Source organism: Heptranchias perlo, chromosome 2 (assembly GCF_035084215.1).
Source record: "Heptranchias perlo isolate sHepPer1 chromosome 2, sHepPer1.hap1, whole genome shotgun sequence".
Taxonomy (NCBI): Eukaryota; Metazoa; Chordata; class Chondrichthyes; order Hexanchiformes; family Hexanchidae; genus Heptranchias; species Heptranchias perlo.
Window position 1 is genome coordinate 5,341,750 of NC_090326.1, and position 23,667 is coordinate 5,365,416.

Consider the following 23,667-nt stretch of genomic DNA (forward strand, 5'->3'; position numbering starts at 1 on the left):
AGCGGAGAAACTACGCCATGTTCTCCGCAGCCTTCAACATGTCATCAATGACGACGAACACCTCGCTATGGCCATCCCCACACCTCCAATACTCGCCTTCAAACAGCCACCCAACCTCAAACAGACCATCGTTCGCAGCAAATTACCTAGCTTTCAAGAGAACAGCGTCCACGACACCACACAACCCTGCCACGGTAACCTCTGCAAGACATGCCAGATCATCGACACAGATACCACCATCACACGAGAGGACACCACCCACCAGGTGCATGGTTCATACTCCTGTGACTCGGCCAACGTTGTCTACCTCATATGTTTCAGGAAAGGATGACCCAGAGCATGGTACATTGGCGAGACCATGCAGACGCTGCGACAACGGATGAACGGACACCGCGCAACAATCGCCAAACAGGAGGGTTCCCTCCCAGTCGGGGAACACTTCAGCAGTCATGAACATTCATCCACCGACCTTCGGGCAAGCGTACTCCAAGGCGGCCTTCGAGACACACGACAACGCAAAATCGTCGAGCAGAAATTGATAGCCAAGTTCCGCACCCATGAGGACGGCCTCAACCGGGATCTTGGGTTCATGTCACGCGACACGTTACCCCACCAGCGAACAAATGTTATCTGTTTTTAATATAACGGGTCAGTTGCTGTCTTTTCTATGTTTCTACCTCTCTATCTCTGTTCATTTTTGTTTGTTTTTTTTTGGTGATTTGTATATTCTGAGACCTTGCAGGTAACAACTGTCTGTCTGCACACTGATTGCCTTGGCAACGGGCAGTTGAAAAAACTGTCTGTAATCATCAAGCAATGTTCTGTGAATTATAAATGCGATTTCATTTCGAGGATTTCATTTCGTTCACCTGAGGAAGGAGGAAGCCTCCGAAAGCTTGCGAATTTAAAATAAAATTGTTGGACTATAACTTGGTGTTGTAAAATTGTTTACATTTCTTTAAAATGTGTTGACACTGATCAAAGTTTGTGGGAAGATTTTTTTTGCCATTTCTCCCAAGATTCAGAAAAGACCTGTTGCTTGTCACTTTAATTGTCGCCAACCTTTAACTGTAGCTCACAGTGTCAGAACAGTAACTGTTCTCATAAGCCATTTATGTCTCTCCTGGCACGACATCTCCTTAACAACACCAACTAATCACAGCACCTCTTTCTTCAAATTGAATTCCAGTGTAAAAAATGAGCGTTTTCAAAGCTAAGGAAGATGTGCAAGATTGGAAGGAGTGTGCGACTGGAGATAATGGGCCTGAGGCAGTGAGAACATCTCTTGAACATTATCAGTACCTGAAAGGAGGGAGATGAGATCTTTGAGTTTATTTCTCCTGGCATCAGCAAAACCCATCGTCCCTCAATGCCCAACATCTTTCATCCATTTCGAGTGCATGCCGACCCGAACTTGGTGCTGTCATTGTCTGAACAAGTGTTTCATGTTCTTCGATGACCGTCGCAGACACGATGGGCCGAATGGCCTCCTTCTGTGCCCTGAATGTTCTGTGTTTCTATGCACGAAAAGAAAATGCCATTTTGGCCGAGCAGCTTGTTTGGGGAGAAAGGGACGTGAAATGCAGAGACAAATAGGAAAAAGAGGCTTGGACTGATGGCCTGCAAGATCGTGACATGTGCTTCCCTGGTGGTCTAGTGGTTAGGATTCGGCGCTTTCACCGCCGCGGCCCGGGTTCGATTCCCGGTCAGGGAACGTTATTTGCAAAGTGCTGTTCGTTCTGATGCCAGTGATTGCTCCTGATCGCTATCAGTTTTACACTGCTGTGGTTGCAACAAGGGGCTGCCCATCATTCCTTTATCTCACAACCCATTAGAGTGACACACAATGTACTTTCTTGCCTTCTGTAAAATGCCAGTATTTATTTTTAAAGAGTCGTGACGCTGATCAAAGTTTGTGGGAAGGTTTTTGTTGCCATTTCTAACAGATTTGGAAAAGATCTGCTGCCTGACACTCTAATTGTCGCCAACCTTTAACTATAGCTCACAGTGTCAGCACAGTCACTGTTTTTTTAGACTTTTATGTCTCTTCTGCCACTACATCTCCTTAACAACACCAGCTGATCACAGCACCGCTTTCTTCAAAATGAGGCCCAGTGTAAAAAAAAATGCACGGTTTCAAAGCGAAGGGAGGTGTGCAAGATTGGAAGGAGTGTGCGACTGGATATAATGGGCCTGAGGCAGTGAGAACATCTCTTGAGCATAAAGACATTCAGTATCTGAAAGAAGCAGGCTGATGAGCTCTTTCAGTTTATTTATCCTGGCATCTGCAAAACCCATCGTCTCTCAAAGTCCATCATCTTTCATCCATTTTGTGTGCATGCCTACCCGAACTTGGTGCTGTCATTGTCTGAACCAGTGTTTTATGTTGTTCGATGACCGTCACAAACACGATGGGCCGAATGGCCTCCCACTGTGCCGTGAATGTTCTATGTTCCAATGTGCTAAAAGAAAATGCCATTTTGGGCGAGCAGCTTTTTTTTGGATCGAAAGAGACCTGAATTTCAAAGGGACAATTAGGAAAGAAAAGGTTGGACTCCTCTCTCGCATGCATCAGCCGTAGCTTCCCTGGTGGTCTAGTGGTTAGGATTCGGCGCTCTCACCGCAGCGGCCTGGGTTCGATTCCCGGTCAGGGAAGATTGCTTTCTTGGTGCTCGTCGTTCTGGTGCCAACGAATGTCCCATCACTGAGCCCAATGCTTGCTCCTGATCAACATTAGCTTTTTCACCAACATAAATGCTAATCGAGCAGCGGGCAGCCGATCATTCTTTAATCTAACAAGCCATTAGAGCGACATACAATGCACTTTCATGCCTTCTGTAAAATGCCTACATTTCTTTAAAATGTGTTGACGCTGATCAAAGTTTGTGGGAAGATTTTTTTTGCCATTTCTCCCAAGATTCGGAAAAGACCTGTTGCTTGTCACTTTAATTGTCGCCAACCTTTAACTGTAGCTCACAGTGTCAGAACAGTAACTGTTCTCATTAGCCATTTATGTCTCTCCTGGCACGACATCTCCTTAACAACACCAACTAATCACAGCACCTCTTTCTTCAAATTGAATTCCAGTGTAAAAAATGAGCGTTTTCAAAGCTAAGGAAGATGTGCAAGATTGGAAGGAGTGTGCGACTGGAGATAATGGGCCTGAGGCAGTGAGAACATCTCTTGAACATTATCAGTACCTGAAAGGAGGGAGATGAGATCTTTGAGTTTATTTCTCCTGGCATGAGCAAAACCCAACGTCCCTCAATGCCCAACATCTTTCATCCATTTCGAGTGCATGCCGACCCGAACTTGGTGCTGTCATTGTCTGAACAAGTGTTTCATGTTCTTCGATGACCGTCGCAGACACGATGGGCCGAATGGCCTCCTTCTGTGCCCTGAATGTTCTGTGTTTCTATGTACAAAAAGAAAATGCCATTTTGGCCGAGCAGCTTGTTTGGGGAGAAAGGGACGTGAAATGCAGAGACAAATAGGAAAAAGAGGCTTGGACTGATGGCCTGCAAGATCGTGCCATGTGCTTCCCTGGTGGTCTAGTGGTTAGGATTCGGCGCTTTCACCGCCGCGGCCCGGGTTCGATTCCCGGTCAGGGAACGTTATTTGCAAAGTGCTGTTCGTTCTGATGCAAGTGATTGCTCCTGATCGCTATCAGTTTTACACTGCTGTGGTTGCAACAAGGGGCTGCCCATCATTCCTTTATCTCACAACCCATTAGAGTGACACACAATGTACTTTCTTGCCTTCTGTAAAATGCCAGTATTTATTTTTAAAGAGTCGTTACGCTGATCAAAGTTTGTGGGAAGGTTTTTGTTGCCATTTCCAGCAGATTTGGAAAAGATCTGCTGCCTGACACTCTAATTGTCGCCAACCTTTAACTATAGCTCACAGTGTCAGAACAGTCACTGTTTTTTAGACTTTTATGTCTCTTCTGCCACTACATCTCCTTAACAACACCAGCTGATCACAGCACCGCTTTCTTCAAAATGAGGCCCAGTGTAAAAAAAAATGCACGGTTTCAAAGCGAAGGGAGGTGTGCAAAATTGGAAGGAGTGTGCGACTGGATATAATGGGCCTGAGGCAGTGAGAACATCTCTTGAGCATAAAGACATTCAGTATCTGAAAGAAGCAGGCTGATGAGCTCTTTCAGTTTATTTATCCTGGCATCTGCAAAACCCATCGTCTCTCAAAGTCCATCATCTTTCATCCATTTTGTGTGCATGCCTACCCGAACTTGGTGCTGTCATTGTCTGAACCAGTGTTTTACGTTGTTCGATGACCGTCAAAACACGATGGGCCGAATGGCCTCCCACTGTGCCGTGAATGTTCTATGTTCCAATGTGCTAAAAGAAAATGCCATTTTGGGCGAGCAGCTTTTTTTTGGATCGAAAAAGACCTGAATTTCAAAGGGACAATTAGGAAAGAAAAGGTTGGACTCCTCTCTCGCATGCATCAGCCGTAGCTTCCCTGGTGGTCTAGTGGTTAGGATTCGGCGTTCTCACCGCCGCGGCCCGGGTTCGATTCCCGGTCAGGGAAGATTGCTTTCTTGGTGCTCGTCGTTCTGGTGCCAACGAATGTCCCATCACTGAGCCCAATGCTTGCTCCTGATCAACATTAGCTTTTTCGCCAACATAAATGCTAATCGAGCAGCGGGCAGCCGATCATTCTTTAATCTAACAAGCCATTAGAGCGACATACAATGCACTTTCATGCCTTCTGTAAAATGCCTACATTTCTTTAAAATGTGTTGACGCTGATCAAAGTTTGTGGGAAGATTTTTGTTGCCATTTCTCCCAAGATTCGGAAAAGACCTGTTGCTTGTCACTTTAATTGTCGCCAACCTTTAACTGTAGCTCACAGTGTCAGAACAGTAACTGTTCTCATTAGCCATTTATGTCTCTCCTGGCACGACATCTCCTTAACAACACCAACTAATCACAGCACCTCTTTCTTCAAATTGAATTCCAGTGTAAAAAATGAGCGTTTTCAAAGCTAAGGAAGATGTGCAAGATTGGAAGGAGTGTGCGACTGGAGATAATGGGCCTGAGGCAGTGAGAACATCTCTTGAACATTATCAGTACCTGAAAGGAGGGAGATGAGATCTTTGAGTTTATTTCTCCTGGCATCAGCAAAACCCATCGTCCCTCAATGCCCAACATCTTTCATCCATTTCGAGTGCATGCCGACCCGAACTTGGTGCTGTCATTGTCTGAACAAGTGTTTCATGTTCTTCGATGACCGTCGCAGACACGATGGGCCGAATGGCCTCCTTCTGTGCCCTGAATGTTCTGTGTTTCTATGTACGAAAAGAAAATGCCATTTTGGCCGAGCAGCTTGTTTGGGGAGAAAGGGACGTGAAATGCAGAGACAAATAGGAAAAAGAGGCTTGGACTGATGGCCTGCAAGATCACGCCATGTGCTTCCCTGGTGGTCTAGTGGTTAGGATTCAGCGCTTTCATCGCCGCGGCCCGGGTTCAATTCCCGGTCAGGGAACGTTATTTGCAAAGTGCTGTTCGTTCTGATGCCAGTGATTGCTCCTGATCGCTATCAGTTTTACACTGCTGTGGTTGCAACAAGGGGCTGCCCATCATTCCTTTATCTCACAACCCATTAGAGTGACACACAATGTACTTTCTTGCCTTCTGTAAAATGCCAGTATTTATTTTTAAAGAGTCGTGACGCTGATCAAAGTTTGTGGGAAGGTTTTTGTTGCCATTTCCAGCAGATTTGGAAAAGATCTGCTGCCTGACACTCTAATTGTCGCGAACCTTTAACTATAGCTCACAGTGTCAGAACAGTCACTGTTTTTTAGACTTTTATGTCTCTTCTGCCACTACATCTCCTTAACAACACCAGCTGATCACAGCACCGCTTTCTTCAAAATGAGGCCCAGTGTAAAAAAAAATGAACGGTTTCAAAGCGAAGGGAGGTGTGCAAAATTGGAAGGAGTGTGCGACTGGATATAATGGGCCTGAGGCAGTGAGAACATCTCTTGAGCATAAAGACATTCAGTATCTGAAAGAAGCAGGCTGATGAGCTCTTTCAGTTTATTTATCCTGGCATCTGCAAAACCCATCGTCTCTCAAAGTCCATCATCTTTCATCCATTTTGTGTGCATGCCTACCCGAACTTGGTGCTGTCATTGTCTGAACCAGTGTTTTATGTTGTTCGATGACCGTCACAAACACGATGGGCCGAATGGCCTCCCACTGTGCCGTGAATGTTCTATGTTCCAATGTGCTAAAAGAAAATGCCATTTTGGGCGAGCAGCTTTTTTTTGGATCGAAAGAGACCTGAATTTCAAAGGGACAATTAGGAAAGAAAAGGTTGGACTCCTCTCTCGCATGCATCAGCCGTAGCTTCCCTGGTGGTCTAGTGGTTAGGATTCGGCGTTCTCACCGCCGCGGCCCGGGTTCGATTCCCGGTCAGGGAAGATTGCTTTCTTGGTGCTCGTCGTTCTGGTGCCAACGAATGTCCCATCACTGAGCCCAATGCTTGCTCCTGATCAACATTAGCTTTTTCGCCAACATAAATGCTAATCGAGCAGCGGGCAGCCGATCATTCTTTAATCTAACAAGCCATTAGAGCGACATACAATGCACTTTCATGCCTTCTGTAAAATGCCTACATTTCTTTAAAATGTGTTGACGCTGATCAAAGTTTGTGGGAAGATTTTTGTTGCCATTTCTCCCAAGATTCGGAAAAGACCTGTTGCTTGTCACTTTAATTGTCGCCAACCTTTAACTGTAGCTCACAGTGTCAGAACAGTAACTGTTCTCATTAGCCATTTATGTCTCTCCTGGCACGACATCTCCTTAACAACACCAACTAATCACAGCACCTCTTTCTTCAAATTGAATTCCAGTGTAAAAAATGAGCGTTTTCAAAGCTAAGGAAGATGTGCAAGATTGGAAGGAGTGTGCGACTGGAGATAATGGGCCTGAGGCAGTGAGAACATCTCTTGAACATTATCAGTACCTGAAAGGAGGGAGATGAGATCTTTGAGTTTATTTCTCCTGGCATCAGCAAAACCCATCGTCCCTCAATGCCCAACATCTTTCATCCATTTCGAGTGCATGCCGACCCGAACTTGGTGCTGTCATTGTCTGAACAAGTGTTTCATGTTCTTCGATGACCGTCGCAGACACGATGGGCCGAATGGCCTCCTTCTGTGCCCTGAATGTTCTGTGTTTCTATGTACAAAAAGAAAATGCCATTTTGGCCGAGCAGCTTGTTTGGGGAGAAAGGGACGTGAAATGCAGAGACAAATAGGAAAAAGAGGCTTGGACTGATGGCCTGCAAGATCGTGCCATGTGCTTCCCTGGTGGTCTAGTGGTTAGGATTCGGCGCTTTCACCGCCGCGGCCTGGGTTCGATTCCCGGTCAGGTAACGTTATTTGCAAAGTGCTGTTCGTTCTGATGCAAGTGATTGCTCCTGATCGCTATCAGTTTTACACTGCTGTGGTTGCAACAAGGGGCTGCCCATCATTCCTTTATCTCACAACCCATTAGAGTGACACACAATGTACTTTCTTGCCTTCTGTAAAATGCCAGTATTTATTTTTAAAGAGTCGTTACGCTGATCAAAGTTTGTGGGAAGGTTTTTGTTGCCATTTCCAGCAGATTTGGAAAAGATCTGCTGCCTGACACTCTAATTGTCGCCAACCTTTAACTATAGCTCACAGTGTCAGAACAGTCACTGTTTTTTAGACTTTTATGTCTCTTCTGCCACTACATCTCCTTAACAACACCAGCTGATCACAGCACCGCTTTCTTCAAAATGAGGCCCAGTGTAAAAAAAAATGCACGGTTTCAAAGCGAAGGGAGGTGTGCAAAATTGGAAGGAGTGTGCGACTGGATATAATGGGCCTGAGGCAGTGAGAACATCTCTTGAGCATAAAGACATTCAGTATCTGAAAGAAGCAGGCTGATGAGCTCTTTCAGTTTATTTATCCTGGCATCTGCAAAACCCATCGTCTCTCAAAGTCCATCATCTTTCATCCATTTTGTGTGCATGCCTACCCGAACTTGGTGCTGTCATTGTCTGAACCAGTGTTTTATGTTGTTCGATGACCGTCACAAACACGATGGGCCGAATGGCCTCCCACTGTGCCGTGAATGTTCTATGTTCCAATGTGCTAAAAGAAAATGCCATTTTGGGCGAGCAGCTTTTTTTTGGATCGAAAGAGACCTGAATTTCAAAGGGACAATTAGGAAAGAAAAGGTTGGACTCCTCTCTCGCATGCATCAGCCATCGCTTCCCTGGTGGTCTAGTGGTTAGGATTCGGCGTTCTCACCGCCGCGGCCCGGGTTCGATTCCCGGTCAGGGAAGATTGCTTTCTTGGTGCTCGTCGTTCTGGTGCCAACGAATGTCCCATCACTGAGCCCAATGCTTGCTCCTGATCAACATTAGCTTTTTCGCCAACATAAATGCTAATCGAGCAGCGGGCAGCCGATCATTCTTTAATCTAACAAGCCATTAGAGCGACATACAATGCACTTTCATGCCTTCTGTAAAATGCCTACATTTCTTTAAAATGTGTTGACGCTGATCAAAGTTTGTGGGAAGATTTTTGTTGCCATTTCTCCCAAGATTCGGAAAAGACCTGTTGCTTGTCACTTTAATTGTCGCCAACCTTTAACTGTAGCTCACAGTGTCAGAACAGTAACTGTTCTCATTAGCCATTTATGTCTCTCCTGGCACGACATCTCCTTAACAACACCAACTAATCACAGCACCTCTTTCTTCAAATTGAATTCCAGTGTAAAAAATGAGCGTTTTCAAAGCTAAGGAAGATGTGCAAGATTGGAAGGAGTGTGCGACTGGAGATAATGGGCCTGAGGCAGTGAGAACATCTCTTGAGCATAAAGACATTCAGTATCTGAAAGAAGCAGGCTGATGAGCTCTTTCAGTTTATTTATCCTGGCATCTGCAAAACCCATCGTCTCTCAAAGTCCATCATCTTTCATCCATTTTGTGTGCATGCCAACCCGAACTTGGTGCTGTCATTGTCTGAACCAGTGTTTTATGTTGTTCGATGACCGTCACAAACACGATGGGCCGAATGGCCTCCCACTGTGCCGTGAATGTTCTATGTTCCAATGTGCTAAAAGAAAATGCCATTTTGGGCGAGCAGCTTTTTTTTGGATCGAAAGAGACCTGAATTTCAAAGGGACAATTAGGAAAGAAAAGGTTGGACTCCTCTCTCGCATGCATCAGCCGTAGCTTCCCTGGTGGTCTAGTGGTTAGGATTCGGCGTTCTCACCGCCGCGGCCCGGGTTCGATTCCCGGTCAGGGAAGATTGCTTTCTTGGTGCTCGTCGTTCTGGTGCCAACGAATGTCCCATCACTGAGCCCAATGCTTGCTCCTGATCAACATTAGCTTTTTCGCCAACATAAATGCTAATCGAGCAGCGGGCAGCCGATCATTCTTTAATCTAACAAGCCATTAGAGCGACATACAATGCACTTTCATGCCTTCTGTAAAAAGCCTATATTTCTTTAAAATGTGTTGACGCTGATCAAAGTTTGTGGGAAGATTTTTGTTGCCATTTCTCCCAAGATTCGGAAAAGACCTGTTGCTTGTCACTTTAATTGTCGCCAACCTTTAACTGTAGCTCACAGTGTCAGAACAGTAACTGTTCTCATTAGACATTTATGTCTCTCCTGGCACGACATCTCCTTAACAACACCAACTAATCACAGCACCTCTTTCTTCAAATTGAATTCCAGTGTAAAAAATGAGCGTTTTCAAAGCTAAGGAAGATGTGCAAGATTGGAAGGAGTGTGCGACTGGAGATAATGGGCCTGAGGCAGTGAGAACATCTCTTGAGCATAAAGACATTCAGTATCTGAAAGAAGCAGGCTGATGAGCTCTTTCAGTTTATTTATCCTGGCATCAGCAAAACCCATCGTCTCTCAAAGTCCATCATCTTTCATCCATTTTGTGTGCATGCCGACCCGAACTTGGTGCTGTCATTGTCTGAACAAGTGTTTCATGTTCTTCGATGACCGTCGCAGACACGATGGGCCGAATGGCCTCCTTCTGTGCCCTGAATGTTCTGTGTTTCTATGTACGAAAAGAAAATGCCATTTTGGCCGAGCAGCTTGTTTGGGGAGAAAGGGACGTGAAATGCAGAGACAAATAGGAAAAAGAGGCTTGGACTGATGGCCTGCAAGATCGTGCCATGTGCTTCCCTGGTGGTCTCGTGGTTAGGATTCGGCGCTTTCACCGCCGCGGCCCGGGTTCGATTCCCGGTCAGGGAACGTTATTTGCAAAGTGCTGTTCGTTCTGATGCCAGTGATTGCTCCTGATCGCTATCAGTTTTACACTGCTGTGGTTGCAACAAGGGGCTGCCCATCATTCCTTTATCTCACAACCCATTAGAGTGACACACAATGTACTTTCTTGCCTTCCGTAAAATGCCAGTATTTATTTTTAAAGAGTCGTGACGCTGATCAAAGTTTGTGGGAAGGTTTTTGTTGCCATTTCCAGCAGATTTGGAAAAGATCTGCTGCCTGACACTCTAATTGTCGCCAACCTTTAACTATAGCTCACAGTGTCAGCACAGTCACTGTTTTTTAGACTTTTATGTCTCTTCTGCCACTACATCTCCTTAACAACACCAGCTGATCACAGCACCGCTTTCTTCAAAATGAGGCCCAGTGCAAAAAAAAATGCACGGTTTCAAAGCGAAGGGAGGTGTGCAAAATTGGAAGGAGTGTGCGACTGGATATAATGGGCCTGAGGCAGTGAGAACATCTCTTGAGCATAAAGACATTCAGTATCTGAAAGAAGCAGGCTGATGAGCTCTTTCAGTTTATTTATCCTGGCATCTGCAAAACCCATCGTCTCTCAAAGTCCATCATCTTTCATCCATTTTATGTGCATGCCTACCCGAACTTGGTGCTGTCATTGTCTGAACCAGTGTTTTATGTTGTTCGATGACCGTCACAAACACGATGGGCCGAATGGCCTCCCACTGTGCCGTGAATGTTCTATGTTCCAATGTGCTAAAAGAAAATGCCATTTTGGGCGAGCAGCTTTTTTTTGGATCGAAAGAGACCTGAATTTCAAAGGGACAATTAGGAAAGAAAAGGTTGGACTCCTCTCTCGCATGCATCAGCCATCGCTTCCCTGGTGGTCTAGTGGTTAGGATTCGGCGCTCTCACCGCCGCGGCCCGGATTCGATTCCCGGTCAGGGAAGATTGCTTTCTTGGTGCTCGTCGTTCTGGTGCCAACGAATGTCCCATCACTGAGCCCAATGCTTGCTCCTGATCAACATTAGCTTTTTCGCCAACATAAATGCTAATCGAGCAGCGGGCAGCCGATCATTCTTTAATCGAACAAGCCATTAGAGCGACATACAATGCACTTTCATGCCTTCTGTAAAATGCCTACATTTCTTTAAAATGTGTTGACGCTGATCAAAGTTTGTGGGAAGATTTTTGTTGCCATTTCTCCCAAGATTCGGAAAAGACCTGTTGCTTGTCACTTTAATTGTCGCCAACCTTTAACTGTAGCTCACAGTGTCAGAACAGTAACTGTTCTCATTAGCCATTTATGTCTCTCCTGGCACGACATCTCCTTAACAACACCAACTAATCACAGCACCTCTTTCTTCAAATTGAATTCCAGTGTAAAAAATGAGCGTTTTCAAAGCTAAGGAAGATGTGCAAGATTGGAAGGAGTGTGCGACTGGAGATAATGGGCCTGAGGCAGTGAGAACATCTCTTGAACATTATCAGTACCTGAAAGGAGGGAGATGAGATCTTTGAGTTTATTTCTCCTGGTTTCAGCAAAACCCATCGTCCCTCAATGCCCAACATCTTTCATCCATTTCGAGTGCATGCCGACCCGAACTTGGTGCTGTCATTGTCTGAACAAGTGTTTCATGTTCTTCGATGACCGTCGCAGACACGATGGGCCGAATGGCCTCCTTCTGTGCCCTGAATGTTCTGTGTTTCTATGTACGAAAAGAAAATGCCATTTTGGCCGAGCAGCTTGTTTGGGGAGAAAGGGACGTGAAATGCAGAGACAAATAGGAAAAAGAGGCTTGGACTGATGGCCTGCAAGATCGTGCCATGTGCTTCCCTGGTGGTCTAGTGGCTAGGATTCGGCGCTTTCACCGCCGCGGCCCGGGTTCGATCCCCGGTCAGGGAATGTTATTTGCAAAGTGCTGTTCGTTCTGATGCCAGTGATTGCTCCTGATCGCTATCAGTTTTACACTGCTGTGGTTGCAACAAGGGGCTGCCCATCATTCCTTTATCTCACAACCCATTAGAGTGACACACAATGTACTTTCTTGCCTTCTGTAAAATGCCAGTATTTATTTTTAAAGAGTCGTGACGCTGATCAAAGTTTGTGGGAAGGTTTTTGTTGCCATTTCCAGCAGATTTGGAAAAGATCTGCTGCCTGACACTCTAATTGTCGCCAACCTTTAACGATAGCTCACAGTGTCAGAACAGTCACTGTTTTTTAGACTTTTATGTCTCTTCTGCCACTACATCTCCTTAACAACACCAGCTGATCACAGCACCGCTTTCTTCAAAATGAGGCCCAGTGTAAAAAAAAATGCACGGTTTCAAAGCGAAGGGAGGTGTGCAAGATTGGAAGGAGTGTGCGACTGGATATAATGGGCCTGAGGCAGTGAGAACATCTCTTGAGCATAAAGACATTCAGTATCTGAAAGAAGCAGGCTGATGAGCTCTTTCAGTTTATTTATCCTGGCATCTGCAAAACCCATCGTCTCTCAAAGTCCATCATCTTTCATCCATTTTGTGTGCATGCCTACCCGAACTTGGTGCTGTCATTGTCTGAACCAGTGTTTTATGTTGTTCGATGACCGTCACAAACACGATGGGCCGAATGGCCTCCCACTGTGCCGTGAATGTTCTATGTTCCAATGTGCTAAAAGAAAATGCCATTTTGGGCGAGCAGCTTTTTTTTGGATCGAAAGAGACCTGAATTTCAAAGGGACAATTAGGAAAGAAAAGGTTGGACTCCTCTCTCGCATGCATCAGCCGTAGCTTCCCTGGTGGTCTAGTGGTTAGGATTCGGCGCTCTCACCGCCGCGGCCCGGGTTCGATTCCCGGTCAGGGAAGATTGCTTTCTTGGTGCTCGTCGTTCTGGTGCCAACGAATGTCCCATCACTGAGCCCAATGCTTGCTCCTGATCAACATTAGCTTTTTCGCCAACATAAATGCTAATCGAGCAGCGGGCAGCCGATCATTCTTTAATCTAACAAGCCATTAGAGCGACATACAATGCACTTTCATGCCTTCTGTAAAATGCCTACATTTCTTTAAAATGTGTTGACGCTGATCAAAGTTTGTGGGAAGATTTTTTTTGCCATTTCTCCCAAGATTCGGAAAAGACCTGTTGCTTGTCACTTTAATTGTCGCCAACCTTTAACTGTAGCTCACAGTGTCAGAACAGTAACTGTTCTCATTAGCCATTTATGTCTCTCCTGGCACAACATCTCCTTAACAACACCAACTAATCACAGCACCTCTTTCTTCAAATTGAATTCCAGTGTAAAAAATGAGCGTTTTCAAAGCTAAGGAAGATGTGCAAGATTGGAAGGAGTGTGCGACTGGAGATAATGGGCCTGAGGCAGTGAGAACATCTCTTGAACATTATCAGTACCTGAAAGGAGGGAGATGAGATCTTTGAGTTTATTTCTCCTGGCATCAGCAAAACCCATCGTCCCTCAATGCCCAACATCTTTCATCCATTTCGAGTGCATGCCGACCCGAACTTGGTGCTGTCATTGTCTGAACAAGTGTTTCATGTTCTTCGATGACCGTCGCAGACACGATGGGCCGAATGGCCTCCTTCTGTGCCCTGAATGTTCTGTGTTTCTATGTACGAAAAGAAAATGCCATTTTGGCCGAGCAGCTTGTTTGGGGAGAAAGGGACGTGAAATGCAGAGACAAATAGGAAAAAGAGGCTTGGACTGATGGCCTGCAAGATCGTGCCATGTGCTTCCCTGGTGGTCTAGTGGCTAGGATTCGGCGCTTTCACCGCCGCGGCCCGGGTTCGATCCCCGGTCAGGGAACGTTATTTGCAAAGTGCTGTTTGTTCTGATGCCAGTGATTGCTCCTGATCGCTATCAGTTTTACACTGCTGTGGTTGCAACAAGGGGCTGCCCATCATTCCTTTATCTCACAACCCATTAGAGTGACACACAATGTACTTTCTTGCCTTCTGTAAAATGCCAGTATTTATTTTTAAAGAGTCGTGACGCTGATCAAAGTTTGTGGGAAGGTTTTTGTTGCCATTTCCAGCAGATTTGGAAAAGATCTGCTGCCTGACACTCTAATTGTCGCCAACCTTTAACTATAGCTCACAGTGTCAGAACAGTCACTGTTTTTTAGACTTTTATGTCTCTTCTGCCACTACATCTCCTTAACAACACCAGCTGATCACAGCACCGCTTTCTTCAAAATGAGGCCCAGTGTAAAAAAAAATGCACGGTTTCAAAGCGAAGGGAGGTGTGCAAAATTGGAAGGAGTGTGCAACTGGATATAATGGGCCTGAGGCAGTGAGAACATCTCTTGAGCATAAAGACATTCAGTATCTGAAAGAAGCAGGCTGATGAGCTCTTTCAGTTTATTTATCCTGGCATCTGCAAAACCCATCGTCTCTCAAAGTCCATCATCTTTCATCCATTTTGTGTGCATGCCTACCCGAACTTGGTGCTGTCATTGTCTGAACCAGTGTTTTATGTTGTTCGATGACCGTCACAAACACGATGGGCCGAATGGCCTCCCACTGTGCCGTGAATGTTCTATGTTCCAATGTGCTAAAAGAAAATGCCATTTTGGGCGAGCAGCTTTTTTTTGGATCGAAAGAGACCTGAATTTCAAAGGGACAATTAGGAAAGAAAAGGTTGGACTCCTCTCTCGTATGCATCAGCAATAGCTTCCCTGGTGGTCTAGTGGTTAGGATTCGGCGCTCTCACCGCCGCGGCCCGGGTTCGATTCCCGGTCAGGGAAGATTGCTTTCTTGGTGCTCGTCGTTCTGGTGCCAACGAATGTCCCATCACTGAGCCCAATGCTTGCTCCTGATCAACATTAGCTTTTTCGCCAACATAAATGCTAATCGAGCAGCGGGCAGCCGATCATTCTTTCATCTAACAAGCCATTAGAGCGACATACAATGCACTTTCATGCCTTCTGTAAAATGCCTACATTTCTTTAAAATGTGTTGACGCTGATCAAAGTTTGTGGGAAGATTTTTTTTGCCATTTCTCCCAAGATTCGGAAAAGACCTGTTGCTTGTCACTTTAATTGTCGCCAACCTTTAACTGTAGCTCACAGTGTCAGAACAGTAACTGTTCTCATTAGCCATTTATGTCTCTCCTGGCACGACATCTCCTTAACAACACCAACTAATCACAGCACCTCTTTCTTCAAATTGAATTCCAGTGTAAAAAATGAGCGTTTTCAAAGCTAAGGAAGATGTGCAAGATTGGAAGGAGTGTGCGACTGGAGATAATGGGCCTGAGGCAGTGAGAACATCTCTTGAACATTATCAGTACCTGAAAGGAGGGAGATGAGATCTTTGAGTTTATTTCTCCTGGCATCAGCAAAACCCATCGTCCCTCAATGCCCAACATCTTTCATCCATTTCGAGTGCATGCCGACCCGAACTTGGTGCTGTCATTGTCTGAACAAGTGTTTCATGTTCTTCGATGACCGTCGCAGACACGTTGGGCCGAATGGCCTCCTTCTGTGCCCTGAATGTTCTGTGTTTCTATGCACGAAAAGAAAATGCCATTTTGGCCGAGCAGCTTGTTTGGGGAGAAAGGGACGTGAAATGCAGAGACAAATAGGAAAAAGAGGCTTGGACTGATGGCCTGCAAGATCGTGCCATGTGCTTCCCTGGTGGTCTAGTGGTTAGGATTCGGCGCTTTCACCGCCGCGGCCTGGGTTCGATTCCCGGTCAGGGAACGTTATTTGCAAAGTGCTGTTCGTTCTGATGCCAGTGATTGCTCCTGATCGCTATCAGTTTTACACTGCTGTGGTTGCAACAAGGGGCTGCCCATCATTCCTTTATCTCACAACCCATTAGAGTGACACACAATGTACTTTCTTGCCTTCTGTAAAATGCCAGTATTTATTTTTAAAGAGTCGTGACGCTGATCAAAGTTTGTGGGAAGGTTTTTGTTGCCATTTCCAGCAGATTTGGAAAAGATCTGCTGCCTGACACTCGAATTGTCGCCAACCTTTAACTATAGCTCACAGTGTCAGCACAGTCACTGTTTTTTTAGACTTTTATGTCTCTTCTGCCACTACATCTCCTTAACAACACCAGCTGATCACAGCACCGCTTTCTTCAAAATGAGGCCCAGTGTAAAAAAAAATGCACGGTTTCAAAGCGAAGGGAGGTGTGCAAGATTGGAAGGAGTGTGCGACTGGATATAATGGGCCTGAGGCAGTGAGAACATCTCTTGAGCATAAAGACATTCAGTATCTGAAAGAAGCAGGCTGATGAGCTCTTTCAGTTTATTTATCCTGGCATCTGCAAAACCCATCGTCTCTCAAAGTCCATCATCTTTCATCCATTTTGTGTGCATGCCTACCCGAACTTGGTGCTGTCATTGTCTGAACCAGTGTTTTATGTTGTTCGATGACCGTCACAAACACGATGGGCCGAATGGCCTCCCACTGTGCCGTGAATGTTCCATGTTCCAATGTGCTAAAAGAAAATGCCATTTTGGGCGAGCAGCTTTTTTTTGGATCGAAAGAGACCTGAATTTCAAAGGGACAATTAGGAAAGAAAAGGTTGGACTCCTCTCTCGCATGCATCAGCCGTAGCTTCCCTGGTGGTCTAGTGGTTAGGATTCGGCGCTCTCACCGCCGCGGCCTGGGTTCGATTCCTGGTCAGGGAAGATTGCTTTCTTGGTGCTCGTCGTTCTGGTGCCAACGAATGTCCCATCACTGAGCCCAATGCTTGCTCCTGATCAACATTAGCTTTTTCACCAACATAAATGCTCATCGAGCAGCGGGCAGCCGATCATTCTTTAATCTAACAAGCCATTAGAGCGACATACAATGCACTTTCATGCCTTCTGTAAAATGCCTACATTTCTTTAAAATGTGTTGACGCTGATCAAAGTTTGTGGGAAGATTTTTTTTGCCATTTCTCCCAAGATTCGGAAAAGACCTGTTGCTTGTCACTTTAATTGTCGCCAACCTTTAACTGTAGCTCACAGTGTCAGAACAGTAACTGTTCTCATTAGCCATTTATGTCTCTCCTGGCATGACATCTCCTTAACAACACCAACTAATCACAGCACCTCTTTCTTCAAATTGAATTCCAGTGTAACAAATGAGTGTTTTCAAAGCTAAGGAAGATGTGCAAGATTGGAAGGAGTGTGCGACTGGAGATAATGGGCCTGAGGCAGTGAGAACATCTCTTGAACATTATCAGTTCCTGAAAGGAGGGAGATGAGATCTTTGAGTTTATTTCTCCTGGCATGAGCAAAACCCAACGTCCCTCAATGCCCAACATCTTTCATCCATTTCGAGTGCATGCCGACCCGAACTTGGTGCTGTCATTGTCTGAACAAGTGTTTCATGTTCTTCGATGACCGTCGCAGACACGATGGGCCGAATGGCCTCCTTCTGTGCCCTGAATGTTCTGTGTTTCTATGTACGAAAAGAAAATGCCATTTTGGCCGAGCAGCTTGTTTGGGGAGAAAGGGACGTGAAATGCAGAGACAAATAGGAAAAAGAGGCTTGGACTGATGGCCTGCAAGATCGTGCCATGTGCTTCCCTGGTGGTCTAGTGGTTAGGATTCGGCGCTTTCACCGCCGCGGCCCGGGTTTGATTCCCAGTCAGGGAACGTTATTTGCAAAGTGCTGTTCGTTCTGATGCCAGTGATTGCTCCTGATCGCTATCAGTTTTACACTGCTGTGGTTGCAACAAGGGGCTGCCCATCATTCCTTTATCTCACAACCCATTAGAGTGACACACAATGTACTTTCTTGCCTTCTGTAAAATGCCAGTATTTATTTTTAAAGAGTCGTGACGCTGATCAAAGTTTGTGGGAAGGTTTTTGTTGCCATTTCCAGCAGATTTGGAAAAGATCTGCTGCCTGACACTCTAATTGTCGCCAACCTTTAACTATAGCTCACAGTGTCAGAACAGTCACTGTTTTTTAGACTTTTATGTCTCTTCTGCCACTACATCTCCTTAACAACACCAGCTGATCACAGCACCGCTTTCTTCAAAATGAGGCCCAGTGTAAAAAAAAATGCACGGTTTCAAAGCGAAGGGAGGTGTGCAAAATTGGAAGGAGTGTGCGACTGGATATAATGGGCCTGAGGCAGTGAGAACATCTCTTGAGCATAAAGACATTCAGTATCTGAAAGAAGCAGGCTGATGAGCTCTTTCAGTTTATTTATCCTGGCATCTGCAAAACCCATCGTCTCTCAAAGTCCATCATCTTTCATCCATTTTGTGTGCATGCCTACCCGAACTTGGTGCTGTCATTGTCTGAACCAGTGTTTTATGTTGTTCGATGACCGTCACAAACACGATGGGCCGAATGGCCTCCCACTGTGCCGTGAATGTTCTATGTTCCAATGTGCTAAAAGAAAATGCCATTTTGGGCGAGCAGCTTTTTTTTGGATCGAAAGAGACCTGAATTTCAAAGGGACAATTAGGAAAGAAAAGGTTGGACTCCTCTCTCGTATGCATCAGCAGTAGCTACCCTGGTGGTCTAGTGGTTAGGATTCGGCGCTCTCACCGCCGCGGCCTGGGTTCCATTCCCGGTCAGGGGAGATTGCTTTCTTGGTGCTCGTCGTTCTGGTGCCAACGAATGTCCCATCACTGAGCCCAATGCTTGCTCCTGATCAACATTAGCTTTTTCGCCAACATAAATGCTAATCGAGCAGCGGGCAGCCGATCATTCTTTAATCTAACAAGCCATTAGAGCGACATACAATGCACTTTCATGCCTTCTGTAAAATGCCTACATTTCTTTAAAATGTGTTGACGCTGATCAAAGTTTGTGGGAAGATTTTTGTTGCCATTTCTCCCAAGATTCGGAAAAGACCTGTTGCTTGTCACTTTAATTGTCGCCAACCTTTAACTGTAGCTCACAGTGTCAGAACAGTAACTGTTCTCATTAGCCATTTATGTCTCTCCTGGCACGACATCTCCTTAACAACACCAACTAATCACAGCACCTCTTTCTTCAAATTGAATTCCAGTGTAAAAAATGAGCGTTTTCAAAGCTAAGGAAGATGTGCAAGTTTGGATGGAGTGTGCGACTGGAGATAATGGGCCTGAGGCAGTGAGAACATCTCTTGAACATTATCAGTACCTGAAAGGAGGGAGATGAGATCTTTGAGTTTATTTCTCCTGGCATCAGCAAAACCCATCGTCCCTCAATGCCCAACATCTTTCATCCATTTCGAGTGCATGCCGACCCGAACTTGGTGCTGTCATTGTCTGAACAAGTGTTTCATGTTCTTCGATGACCGTCGCAGACACGATGGGCCGAATGGCCTCCTTCTGTGCCCTGAATGTTCTGTGTTTCTATGTACGAAAAGAAAATGCCATTTTGGCCGAGCAGCTTGTTTGGGGAGAAAGGGACGTGAAATGCAGAGACAAATAGGAAAAAGAGGCTTGGACTGATGGCCTGCAAGATCGTGCCATGTGCTTCCCTGGTGGTCTAGTGGTTAGGATTCGGCGCTTTCACTGCCGCGGCCTGGGTTCGATTCCCGGTCAGGGAACGTTATTTGCAAAGTGCTGTTCGTTCTGATGCCAGTGATTGCTCCTGATCGCTATCAGTTTTACACTGCTATGGTTGCAACAAGGGGCTGCCCATCATTCCTTTATCTCACAACCCATTAGAGTGACACACAATGTACTTTCTTGCCTTCTGTAAAATGCCAGTATTTATTTTTAAAGAGTCGTGACGCTGATCAAAGTTTGTGGGAAGGTTTTTGTTGCCATTTCCAGCAGATTTGGAAAAGATCTGCTGCCTGACACTCTAATTGTCGCCAACCTTTAACTATAGCTCACAGTGTCAGAACAGTCACTGTTTTTTAGACTTTTATGTCTCTTCTGCCACTACATCTCCTTAACAACACCAGCTGATCACAGCACCGCTTTCTTCAAAATGAGGCCCAGTGTAAAAAAAAATGCACGGTTTCAAAGCGAAGGGAGGTGTGCAAGATTGGAAGGAGTGTGCGACTGGATATAATGGGCCTGAGGCAGTGAGAACATCTCTTGAGCATAAAGACATTCAGTATCTGAAAGAAGCAGGCTGATGAGCTCTTTCAGTTTATTTATCCTGGCATCTGCAAAACCCATCGTCTCTCAAAGTCCATCATCTTTCATCCATTTTGTGTGCATGCCTACCCGAACTTGGTGCTGTCATTGTCTGAACCAGTGTTTTATGTTGTTCGATGACCGTCACAAACACGATGGGCCGAATGGCCTCCCACTGTGCCGTGAATGTTCTATGTTCCAATGTGCTAAAAGAAAATGCCATTTTGGGCGAGCAGCTTTTTTTTGGATCGAAAGAGACCTGAATTTCAAAGGGACAATTAGGAAAGAAAAGGTTGGACTCCTCTCTCGCATGCATCAGCCGTAGCTTCCCTGGTGGTCTAGTGGTTAGGATTTAGCGCTCTCACCGCCGTGGCCTGGGTTCGATTCCCGGTCAGGGAAGATTGCTTTCTTGGTGCTCGTCGTTCTGGTGCCAACGAATGTCCCATCACTGAGCCCAATGCTTGCTCCTGATCAACATTAGCTTTTTCGCCAACATAAATGCTAATCGAGCAGCGGGCAGCCGATCATTCTTTAATCTAACAAGCCATTAGAGCGACATACAATGCACTTTCATGCCTTCTGTAAAATGCCTACATTTCTTTAAAATGTGTTGACGCTGATCAAAGTTTGTGGGAAGATTTTTTTTGCCATTTCTCCCAAGATTCGGAAAAGACCTGTTGCTTGTCACTTTAATTGTCGCCAACCTTTAACTGTAGCTCACAGTGTCAGAACAGTAACTGTTCTCATTAGCCATTTATGTCTCTCCTGGCACGACATCTCCTTAACAAGACCAACTAATCACAGCACCTCTTTCTTCAAATTGAATTCCAGTGTAAAAAATGAGCGTTTTCAAAGCTAAGGAAGATGTGCAAGTTTGGATGGAGTGTGCGACTGGAGATAATGGGCCTGAGGCAGTGAGAACATCTCTTGAACATTATCAGTACCTGAAAGGAGGGAGATGAGATCTTTGAGTTTATTTCTCCTGGCATCAGCAAAACCCATCGTCCCTCAATGCCCAACATCTTTCATCCATTTCGAGTGCATGCCGACCCGAACTTGGTGCTGTCATTGTCTGAACAAGTGTTTCATGTTCTTCGATGACCGTCGCAGACACGATGGGCCGAATGGCCTCCTTCTGTGCCCTGAATGTTCTGTGTTTCTATGTACGAAAAGAAAATGCCATTTTGGCCGAGCAGCTTGTTTGGGGAGAAAGGGACGTGAAATGCAGAGACAAATAGGAAAAAGAGGCTTGGACTGATGGCCTGCAAGATCGTGCCATGTGCTTCCCTGGTGGTCTAGTGGTTAGGATTTGGCGCTCTCACCGCCGCGGCCCGGGTTCGATTCCCGGTCAGGGAAGATTGCTTTCTTGGTGTTCGTTGTTCTGGTGCCAACGAATTTCCCATCACTGAGCCCAATGCTTGCTCCTGATCAACATCAGCTTTTTCGCCAACATAAATGCTAATCGAGCAGCGGGCAGCCGATCATTCTTTAATCTAACAAGCCATTAGAGCGACATACAATGCACTTTCATGCCTTCTGTAAAAAGCGTACATTTCTTTAAAATGTGTTGACGCTGATCAAATTTTGTGGGAAGATTTTTGTTGCCATTTCTCCCAAGATTCGGAAAAGACCTGTTGCTTGTCACTTTAATTGTCGCCAACCTTTAACTGTAGCTCACAGTGTCAGAACAGTAACTGTTCTCATTAGCCATTTATGTCTCTCCTGGCACGACATCTCCTTAACAACACCAACTAATCACAGCACCTCTTTCTTCAAATTGAATTCCAGTGTAAAAAATGAGCGTTTTCAAAGCTTAGGAAGATGTGCAAGATTGGAAGGAGTGTGCGACTGGAGATAATGGGCCTGAGGCAGTGAGAACATCTCTTGAACATTATCAGTACCTGAAAGGAGGGAGATGAGATCTTTGAGTTTATTTCTCCTGGCATCAGCAAAACCCAACGTCCCTCAATGCCCAACATCTTTCATGCATTTCGAGTGCATGCCGACCCGAACTTGGTGCTGTCATTGTCTGAACAAGTGTTTCATGTTCTTCGATGACCGTCGCAGACACGATGGGCCGAATGGCCTCCTTCTGTGCCCTGAATGTTCTGTGTTTCTATGTACGAAAAGAAAATGCCATTTTGGCCGAGCAGCTTGTTTGGGGAGAAAGGGACGTGAAATGCAGAGACAAATAGGAAAAAGAGGCTTGGACTGATGGCCTGCAAGATCGTGCCATGTGCTTCCCTGGTGGTCGAGTGGTTAGGATTCGGCGCTTTCACCGCCGCGGCCCGGGTTCGATTCCCGGTCAGGGAACGTTATTTGCAAAGTGCTGTTTGTTCTGATGCCAGTGATTGCTCCTGATCGCTATCAGTTTTACACTGCTGTGGTTGCAACAAGGTGCTGCCCATCATTCCTTTATCTCACAACCCATTAGAGTGACACACAATGTACTTTCTTGCCTTCTGTAAAATGCCAGTATTTATTTTTAAAGAGTCGTGACGCTGATCAAAGTTTGTGGGAAGGTTTTTGTTGCCATTTCTAACAGATTTGGAAAAGATCTGCTGCCTGACACTCTAATTGTCGCCAACCTTTAACTATAGCTCACAGTGTCAGCACAGTCACTGTTTTTTTAGACTTTTATGTCTCTTCTGCCACTACATCTCCTTAACAACACCAGCTGATCACAGCACCGCTTTCTTCAAAATGAGGCCCAGTGTAAAAATAAATGCACGGTTTCAAAGCGAAGGGAGGTGTGCAAGATTGGAAGGAGTGTGCGACTGGATATAATGGGCCTGAGGCAGTGAGAACATCTCTTGAGCATAAAGACATTCAGTATCTGAAAGAAGCAGGCTGATGAGCTCTTTCAGTTTATTTATCCTGGCATCTGCAAAACCCATCGTCTCTCAAAGTCCATCATCTTTCATCCATTTTGTGTGCATGCCTACCCGAACTTGGTGCTGTCATTGTCTGAACCAGTGTTTTATGTTGTTCGATGACCGTCACAAACACGATGGGCCGAATGGCCTCCCACTGTGCCGTGAATGTTCTATGTTCCAATGTGCTAAAAGAAAATGCCATTTTGGGCGAGCAGCTTTTTTTTGGATCGAAAGAGACCTGAATTTCAAAGGGACAATTAGGAAAGAAAAGGTTGGACTCCTCTCTCGCATGCATCAGCCGTAGCTTCCCTGGTGGTCTAGTGGTTAGGATTCGGCGCTCTCACCGCCGCGGCCCGGGTTCGATTCCCGGTCAGGGAAGATTGCTTTCTTGGTGCTCGTTGTTCTGGTGCCAACGAATTTCCCATCACTGAGCCCAATGCTTGCTCCTGATCAACATTAGCTTTTTCGCCAACATAAATGCTAA

The 23,667-nt window shown here is 45.6% G+C and overlaps 24 non-coding genes across 24 annotated transcripts; all 24 read left to right on the plus strand.

Annotated features, from left to right (window-relative positions):
* The first annotated feature begins 1,642 nt into the window (after positions 1–1,642).
* On the plus strand, positions 1,643–1,714 carry trnae-uuc (transfer RNA glutamic acid (anticodon UUC)). The gene has a single exon. It is a non-coding gene; the product is annotated as a tRNA-Glu (tRNA).
* Positions 1,715–2,583: 869 nt separating this feature from the next.
* Positions 2,584–2,655, plus strand: trnae-cuc (transfer RNA glutamic acid (anticodon CUC)). Its single transcript has one exon. It is a non-coding gene; the product is annotated as a tRNA-Glu (tRNA).
* An 885-nt stretch (positions 2,656–3,540) lies between these two features.
* trnae-uuc (transfer RNA glutamic acid (anticodon UUC)) lies at positions 3,541–3,612 on the plus strand. The gene has a single exon. It is a non-coding gene; the product is annotated as a tRNA-Glu (tRNA).
* Positions 3,613–4,479: 867 nt separating this feature from the next.
* On the plus strand, positions 4,480–4,551 carry trnae-cuc (transfer RNA glutamic acid (anticodon CUC)). Its single transcript has one exon. It is a non-coding gene; the product is annotated as a tRNA-Glu (tRNA).
* Positions 4,552–5,436: 885 nt separating this feature from the next.
* Positions 5,437–5,508, plus strand: trnae-uuc (transfer RNA glutamic acid (anticodon UUC)). The gene has a single exon. It is a non-coding gene; the product is annotated as a tRNA-Glu (tRNA).
* An 868-nt stretch (positions 5,509–6,376) lies between these two features.
* Positions 6,377–6,448, plus strand: trnae-cuc (transfer RNA glutamic acid (anticodon CUC)). The gene has a single exon. It is a non-coding gene; the product is annotated as a tRNA-Glu (tRNA).
* An 885-nt stretch (positions 6,449–7,333) lies between these two features.
* trnae-uuc (transfer RNA glutamic acid (anticodon UUC)) lies at positions 7,334–7,405 on the plus strand. Its single transcript has one exon. It is a non-coding gene; the product is annotated as a tRNA-Glu (tRNA).
* Positions 7,406–8,273: 868 nt separating this feature from the next.
* Positions 8,274–8,345, plus strand: trnae-cuc (transfer RNA glutamic acid (anticodon CUC)). The gene has a single exon. It is a non-coding gene; the product is annotated as a tRNA-Glu (tRNA).
* An 897-nt stretch (positions 8,346–9,242) lies between these two features.
* Positions 9,243–9,314, plus strand: trnae-cuc (transfer RNA glutamic acid (anticodon CUC)). The gene has a single exon. It is a non-coding gene; the product is annotated as a tRNA-Glu (tRNA).
* An 894-nt stretch (positions 9,315–10,208) lies between these two features.
* Positions 10,209–10,280, plus strand: trnae-uuc (transfer RNA glutamic acid (anticodon UUC)). The gene has a single exon. It is a non-coding gene; the product is annotated as a tRNA-Glu (tRNA).
* An 868-nt stretch (positions 10,281–11,148) lies between these two features.
* On the plus strand, positions 11,149–11,220 carry trnae-cuc (transfer RNA glutamic acid (anticodon CUC)). The gene has a single exon. It is a non-coding gene; the product is annotated as a tRNA-Glu (tRNA).
* An 885-nt stretch (positions 11,221–12,105) lies between these two features.
* trnae-uuc (transfer RNA glutamic acid (anticodon UUC)) lies at positions 12,106–12,177 on the plus strand. Its single transcript has one exon. It is a non-coding gene; the product is annotated as a tRNA-Glu (tRNA).
* Positions 12,178–13,045: 868 nt separating this feature from the next.
* trnae-cuc (transfer RNA glutamic acid (anticodon CUC)) lies at positions 13,046–13,117 on the plus strand. Its single transcript has one exon. It is a non-coding gene; the product is annotated as a tRNA-Glu (tRNA).
* Positions 13,118–14,002: 885 nt separating this feature from the next.
* On the plus strand, positions 14,003–14,074 carry trnae-uuc (transfer RNA glutamic acid (anticodon UUC)). Its single transcript has one exon. It is a non-coding gene; the product is annotated as a tRNA-Glu (tRNA).
* Positions 14,075–14,942: 868 nt separating this feature from the next.
* Positions 14,943–15,014, plus strand: trnae-cuc (transfer RNA glutamic acid (anticodon CUC)). Its single transcript has one exon. It is a non-coding gene; the product is annotated as a tRNA-Glu (tRNA).
* Positions 15,015–15,899: 885 nt separating this feature from the next.
* On the plus strand, positions 15,900–15,971 carry trnae-uuc (transfer RNA glutamic acid (anticodon UUC)). The gene has a single exon. It is a non-coding gene; the product is annotated as a tRNA-Glu (tRNA).
* Positions 15,972–16,840: 869 nt separating this feature from the next.
* trnae-cuc (transfer RNA glutamic acid (anticodon CUC)) lies at positions 16,841–16,912 on the plus strand. Its single transcript has one exon. It is a non-coding gene; the product is annotated as a tRNA-Glu (tRNA).
* Positions 16,913–17,797: 885 nt separating this feature from the next.
* Positions 17,798–17,869, plus strand: trnae-uuc (transfer RNA glutamic acid (anticodon UUC)). The gene has a single exon. It is a non-coding gene; the product is annotated as a tRNA-Glu (tRNA).
* Positions 17,870–18,737: 868 nt separating this feature from the next.
* On the plus strand, positions 18,738–18,809 carry trnae-cuc (transfer RNA glutamic acid (anticodon CUC)). Its single transcript has one exon. It is a non-coding gene; the product is annotated as a tRNA-Glu (tRNA).
* An 885-nt stretch (positions 18,810–19,694) lies between these two features.
* Positions 19,695–19,766, plus strand: trnae-uuc (transfer RNA glutamic acid (anticodon UUC)). Its single transcript has one exon. It is a non-coding gene; the product is annotated as a tRNA-Glu (tRNA).
* An 868-nt stretch (positions 19,767–20,634) lies between these two features.
* Positions 20,635–20,706, plus strand: trnae-cuc (transfer RNA glutamic acid (anticodon CUC)). The gene has a single exon. It is a non-coding gene; the product is annotated as a tRNA-Glu (tRNA).
* Positions 20,707–21,591: 885 nt separating this feature from the next.
* trnae-cuc (transfer RNA glutamic acid (anticodon CUC)) lies at positions 21,592–21,663 on the plus strand. Its single transcript has one exon. It is a non-coding gene; the product is annotated as a tRNA-Glu (tRNA).
* Positions 21,664–22,548: 885 nt separating this feature from the next.
* trnae-uuc (transfer RNA glutamic acid (anticodon UUC)) lies at positions 22,549–22,620 on the plus strand. The gene has a single exon. It is a non-coding gene; the product is annotated as a tRNA-Glu (tRNA).
* Positions 22,621–23,489: 869 nt separating this feature from the next.
* On the plus strand, positions 23,490–23,561 carry trnae-cuc (transfer RNA glutamic acid (anticodon CUC)). The gene has a single exon. It is a non-coding gene; the product is annotated as a tRNA-Glu (tRNA).
* The last annotated feature ends 106 nt before the right edge of the window (positions 23,562–23,667 follow it).